This window comes from Pipistrellus hanaki (assembly GCF_964339955.1).
Source record: "Pipistrellus hanaki genome assembly, chromosome: 4".
Lineage (NCBI taxonomy): Eukaryota > Metazoa > Chordata > Mammalia > Chiroptera > Vespertilionidae > Pipistrellus > Pipistrellus hanaki.
In genome coordinates this window covers 79,825,779-79,832,676 of record NC_140506.1, presented here as the reverse complement: position 1 = coordinate 79,832,676, position 6,898 = coordinate 79,825,779, and positions in this window count along the sequence as shown.

Below are 6,898 nucleotides of genomic sequence, written 5' to 3'. Positions count from 1 at the left end.
GGCTTGGATGCTAATGTCAGATAGGGCTCAGGGGGGAAGCAGATGTTTTCTCTAAGAGCCTATTATTATGCATAGTGCTTTGCCTTCTCAAAATCTCATCACAGGACCACATTCATTCATGAATTACTTTATGTATTTATTCATTCAAACATCATTTAATGACCACCTAGAAGGTAGCTGATATGTTGTAATATTTTTTAAAATTCCAAAACATTGAATCAAATTAGAAATAGGACAGAGAATAAAAGGAGATATGATGGTGCTGAACAGAAAAAAACAAAACAAAACAAAAAACCCAGTGCATTTTGCTCTGTGTCCTAACATGCTGTGTTGTATCTGTTTATCTGTCTCCCTTTGCCAGGCGGGATATTACATCAGGGTAGAATTCCATCTTACTGATTCTCATAAAACCCTTGTAGAATCTCCAATGTATACTTAGGTGTGAGCAGTATGATGGAGGGGTGAAGAACACCAGCTCTGAAGCCAGACTTAGTGCGTTCAAATCTCAGCTTTGCCACTTCCTAAATATCTGAACTTGAGAAAGTCACTTAACTTCTCTGTGCTTAAATTCTTCATTATTGTAATGGGGATTCTTAACTTGCATCATAGGTCATGTAATAACCCTATGGGTATTATATGAGTTAATGTTTGTCAAATACTTTGCGTAGCCCCATGATACTGGGCAGTATCATGTTATTCCCTTAAGGAGGGATAGGATTATCCTGATTGGGGGCTGGAGGGAGATGTTTGGCTTTGGGGCTAATGCCAAAGCACCTCTTTTCCCTTCTAGTGTGACAAGACACAGCATTTAGAACACGATTCGAGCTCACAGTGGCACACAGATTCATTTTCTTGGCTGACCCTTCACCTGGAGGCCGAGGGGCAATGAAGCAATCAAACTTCAAATAAAAGTTGCAATAGAATTTTCTTTTGCTCTTCAAAGAACCTTTCAGCTGTGGCACTCCATGCAGTTTCTGCATAGCGGGTATTGATGATGTGCCATATTTCATTATATTCAGCATTCCACTTCGTGAACAAAGAGAGGGAAAGCTCTGCTCACACGCCTGGGGTACCGGCTCTCTCTTATCCAAGTCGAGAGCATCCAGGTGGAAATGCCACCTGTGGATAGAGCTGGCTCACAGCCAAGAGGGACAGACACTTCAGCTGGGCTGATTTTGAAGAGACCCGAGTTGCACCAGTCAGTGAAACCCGGAGGGACCGCTATTGGAAAGTAACCTGCCATCAAGTGTACACTCTAGGACAATGTTTTTTTAAACTTGAACATTAATCAAGGAACTTATATGCATAACCTATGGACACAGACAATAGTGCCATGAAGGCTTGGGGAGGGGTGGGAGTGGAGAGAAGGGTGGGGGGCTCAATGTGGGGAGGAGGACATCTGTAACACTTTCGACAATAAAGATAAAATTTTCAAAAATCCAGATTCTGATTCAGTAGGTCTGGGGTAGGATCTGAGAATCTCCCTTTCTAACACATGCCCAGGTGAGGGTGAAGCTGGTCCATGGACCACAGTGAGTAGCAAGGATGTAGCATCTCCCTTCATCTTCCTGGCTGGCTTACTTACATCTGTTCACTTATTCTGACATTATTCCTTCAGATTACCTACATTGTGGAACCTGATTATGCCTTTGTTTTTCTATACAGCTATTTGGACAATGTGTATCAAGAATCGAATCTGTTGCTAAGTTGTTATTACACATGTATTCATTCTAAACCAGTATTTATCAGCCTTGGCACTATTGGCACTTTGGGGTTGGACAATTCTTTGTTTAGGGGACTGTCTTGAGCATCGTAAGATGTTTAGCAGTACCTCTCACCTCTGCTCTCTAGATATCAGTAGCATCTCCTCCCCCAAGTTGTGACAACCAATAATGTCTTCAGACATTGTCCATCGTCCCCTGGAAGACAAAACTGCCCTGGGTGGAGTACCATTGTGTCAACTCTACCTTGGTGATTTGTGACAATGGAAGCTACCAGCGTGTCAGGTACATATGCTTATTCAGGTAGTATTGCATGTGTAAAATGCTTTCATGTGTATGATTTTTTTGAGCTTTTCTAGGACACTGAGTTTCCTAAATGGAGGGGCTGAAGTTTTGTGGTAGAGCTGATACTCAAACCCAGGATTTCTGAGACCAAGCTCTGAGCTCTGCCCACTACACCACCCTGCAGTTGGTGTGTTTCCTGCCTAGGTTTGATTTAGAGGAGATACTAGGCATACTTGGTTTACTGTTTTTCTCTTTTAAACTATAATAATAACATAATAATCCTATATAATAAAAGCCTAATATGCCAAATGTCCAACCGTTTGACCAGTTGCTTTGACATGCACTGACCATCAGGGGGCAGAAGCTCTGACTGTAGGTTAGCTTGTTGCTAAAGTCTGGTGATTGGGACAGGCGAGATGGGCTGGAAACACCCTAGAGTTCTCCCACGGCCCTCCTGTGCCCGGGTCATGCACTGGTAGGGTCCCTCACCCTGGCCTGCACCCTCTCACAATCTGGGCCCCCTCAGTGGATATTGGATTGCTGTTTCGGCCTGACCCCCCAGGCCAGGCTGAGGGACCCCACCGGTGCATGAATCTGTGCACTGGGCCTCTAGTATTATTTCTTCATGCATTGAAAGAGTGATTAAGAGCTCTTTGGAACTAGAGAGCTAGTTCTGGTGCCACTATTAGTTATTTTAACTCTCTATGTTTTTGTCTATGCAGGCTGCTATAACAAAATCCACTGATGAGGTAGATTATTAACAACAGATATTTATCTCTCACAGTTTTGGAGACTGAAGTGCAAGATTAGGGTGCCCGGAGATTCAATCTGGTGAGGACCCACTTCCTGATTCATGGACTGCATCTTTTCCCTATGTCCTCACATGGTGGAAGGGGCTAGGGAACTCTGGGGTCTCTTATATAAGGGCACTACTTCCATTTATAAGGCTCCACCCTCATGAACCAATAACCTCCCAAAGGCCCCACCTCCAAATACCATCACATTGGGATTAGATTTCTGCATAGGAATTGAGAGTGGGTGGGGGTGGTTGGGGACATAAAAGAATCACTCCAAAGCACTCTGTGTCACCACTTAATCATATATGAAATGCAGATAAGACTAAGAACTTCCTGGTGATGGTGGTGGTGGCGGCTGGAGGTAGAAATGTGGCTAAGGCCAACGAATATATGTAGACTAATTCACTGTTTCCTTTGTTTAACCCCACTGGTTTTTCTCACTATTTAAGATATCATTGTGCTCATATCCTACCAGTCTCTTCTTTTCCCTTTTCTTCCTTTCCCTTCCAGGATTCTGACGGGCTCTTACACAAAGCTCATGGTTCTCTTGGGTTGATAGCTGCCCAAAGCCCTTGAAAACATCCAAAGCAGAGACTCCCTTAAACCTTGAATAAGAACATGGCCTGAGTAGCTCCTCCCACTCTTTCTCCTTGGAATTGAAGACAGTTGACAGGTGAAGCAGGTCTAACTTGAGTTACTCACACAGTTGCAGGGATGAGGCCTCTAGGACACAGAAGACAGAAGGAGAGGGATGTGTCCAAAGAGAAAGAGATGACTAGTGGGTCACCTCTGAGGCTCCCTGCCCCTGGCCTTCAGTAACCCTGATCTATTATAAGTGGGTATTGTGCTCTGGCCCATTGTGTTAGTCCTCTCCTTTCTTTGGGAGACTAAGGAGTGGAGAGAGAGAGAGTTGGTAACTTCCTTCACACAAGATATAAATGCCGTTTTCTCCTCTATGAATAGGGGTAGAAGAAGTGTCTGCCCTTGATTTTCAGGAGTGAGTACACTGACCTCATTTTCCCTTCACCCAAGTCAATTTTCATCCCTTTGGCATCTTGTTACGATTCACTCACTAGATCATTTAATTGCTTCATCCAGATAATTGCTTCACCAGGTGGCTGGTGGGGATTACAACTGCTCCTCATTGGACCCCCTCTGCTTCCAGCAGTTATCCCTGTCTCCCCCTCAGAGCAGTGCCATATGCCAGAGCGGGGCTTGTGTGGGACTTGGGACAGGCTTTAGGAGAAGTTTTTAATTTAGTGTCATCATTGAGAGCGATACCCTCGTGTAAAATGCTCATGTAGAACGCATGTACAGACAAAGGAGGTTTGTATTGTCTTTGTTCTTAACGCCACCCCATTTGTGTTATACATTTCTCTGCATGTTGCTATTTTTACTTCACAGTACCCATGTGACCTTGGTAAAGAATTTTAATGGCATTCCAAATACAACAAAAAGCTATGAGAAATATTTGAACATGGGAATATATTTTGTTCTTTCAAAGTTTATTCCAGATCAAGTCCAACGGCATCTGCAATGAAACATTCCTAGACCCCAGGCTACCAGTCCTACTGAGACCTCCGGTTCTTAGTTTCTTACGCCAGCACCCTCTGTTTTCTAGACCTCAGTGCTGAGCCCCTCCCAATATGTTCAAACCCAGACTGTCTGCCACCCTGCCACCTCCACCCCAAATTCCATCTCTCTGGGTTCTCTTTGTACTCTCTTATAATTCCTGTATCTGAAGAACTGACTTTCTTTCAACTCTACTTCTTTGAAGTCTTAGGCCTTTGAATTATTTTCACTTCTTTTGGAAAATTCCTAACGGTTGATTGTATAAGCATCCATAACAGGGAGTTTGCTACTAGCAAATATAACCTGCCAGTATCAGCTCAGGAGAAGGGTGAATTTATTATAGTTTAACAGAATCTTGGGGGTCATATAATTGCCCCACCAGGGTAAGAATCCATTTTTAGAGCTATTTAATGGGCATCAAATTTATATTTCCAGTGGTGAGAACTCACTATCTCTGAGGGCAGTTTATTTCATCATTGGACAGCCTCCACTGTTTTGCCTTCTAAAGGGTTTCTGTTCTCAACCTCAAACTTACACTTCTAAAATCATATTCCTATTTTGCTCCCTAATATCTAATTGTAGTTTCCCCAAACCACAATCATTGTTTGCTCATAAAGCATATGTTCAGGGTTTGTTTTTGTTGTTTTTTTTATAGTTTCATTGAGGCGTAATTGACATACAATAGACTATACGTATTTAAAGCAGGGAATTTTATGAGTCTTGATCTATTTCTATATCTGCAGAACCATCTTCAAAATAAAAGTAGTGACTATAGCATAGCCCTGGCCCGTGTTGCTCAGTGATTAGAGCCTTGGCCCTGTATAGTAGGTTATAGGTCTAACTTTTAAAGAAGCTGCCAAATTATTTTCCATGTGGTTGTATAAGAGGTCCAGTTCCTCCTCATCCTCACACTCTACCTTGATATGGTTAGTCGTTTTATTTTTAAGCTCTGCTCATTTTTGGTCCTGTGATGGACATATCTTTAATTCCCCAAAGATCTGTGATAGACTGACCACCATTTTTGATGATCTAGAGCACATGTGTCAAACACAAGGCCCGCGGGCCAAATCCAGCCCGCCAGGCCTTGCAATGTGGCCCGCACCGCGCTGTCATCACTGCACTCCGCTGTCAGTTTATGACATTGTCAGTTTATGACTGTTCAGTAAACCATTCGGCCCGCGATTTAGGCTGGATTTTAGATTTTGGCCCCTTCTCTGATTGAGTTCGACACCCCTAATCTAGAGCCACCTGATAATATTGAATTAACTATTCAACAAAAATTATTGTGACCAAGTTTTGCGTTACTCAGGATACGTGAATGAAGGCAACAGTTCCAAGACTTAAAATGTGGGTTGTAATGGAGTGGAAGTGTGTGTGTGTGTGTGTGTGGGAGGGGGGTGATCTACAAAACAGCATGGTGTTTGGTTCCTATTTCTTGGATACAGAAAGAATCAAGGCAAGACACATCCTTGGTGTGCCAAACTACAAGGCTGGTGACTAAGGAGTTTTGAGGAATGGCCTGACATGCTTGGATCTGCACTTTATAAAGTTCACTCTGACAGTGAAAATGAAAAGGTTCTATTTCTCCTGAGATACAGGCCTTGCCACGTCTCTCTTGATTTATCTTCTTCTTTAGATTTTCTTAGGTGGATTTGGAGCTTTCCCCTCTGTTTTAAATTTTGCATATTTTGATTTGAAAAATCAAAGGATGCATAAGAGATTCCATGTCAACCTCCAAGCGCTTAGGTCCCCACTGCTGTGGCCTGTGGGAGTGACTATGGTTTTCAAGGTATCAGTGCTGACAGGGAAGGTGTGTCCTTGTAGAAATGGCCTTTGGCTTGGGCTGCCGTATTACCTGCCAGAAACCTGCAGGGACACAGTTTCCTGGGTTGTCCATTTGGCAAGATGCTGAGGGAAGCCACCTGGATAAATAGAGGCAGAGTGAGCGGCCAGACCTGGATCTGTGAGTCTGTGCGATGCTGACACATAGCAGGATACACTGGTATGGTTGTCAAAAGTCTTCTGTATTGGTTGGTATATAGGAGTTTCTCTGTGCACCCCAGATACTGGGGCTTTCTGTCTGCACAGAGGAGTCCCAGGACCCTGCTCTAATGCAATGGCTGGCATCCTTCCTAATTGCTCAGTACCTGTACCACACTATCTAGTTACTGTAGTGATTACATATTTTAAATTTATATCCTTTTCAAAAAATGCATATGCAAACCTAAGGACAGATGATACCAGTCTGATCTAGAACATGTCAGGCTATGGTAGAGGTGGTACCTATGTGTTTAGAAACTGAAATACCCTAGAATCTCTCCGTAAATCAGCATAAATATTTCACTAATAAGCTAGTGGTTTCTGATGGGGAACCTTATGGAGAATCATTCAAGCAAATGTAAATGAGCACTTCAGCTAAGGCTTAAGAGATTCCATGTCAATTTCCAAATCAGTGGCTGTTTTTATTTTTTATTTTTTTGCAAATTGCTTCTTCCCTCCCTCCCTCCCCTTCTCCCTTCCTCC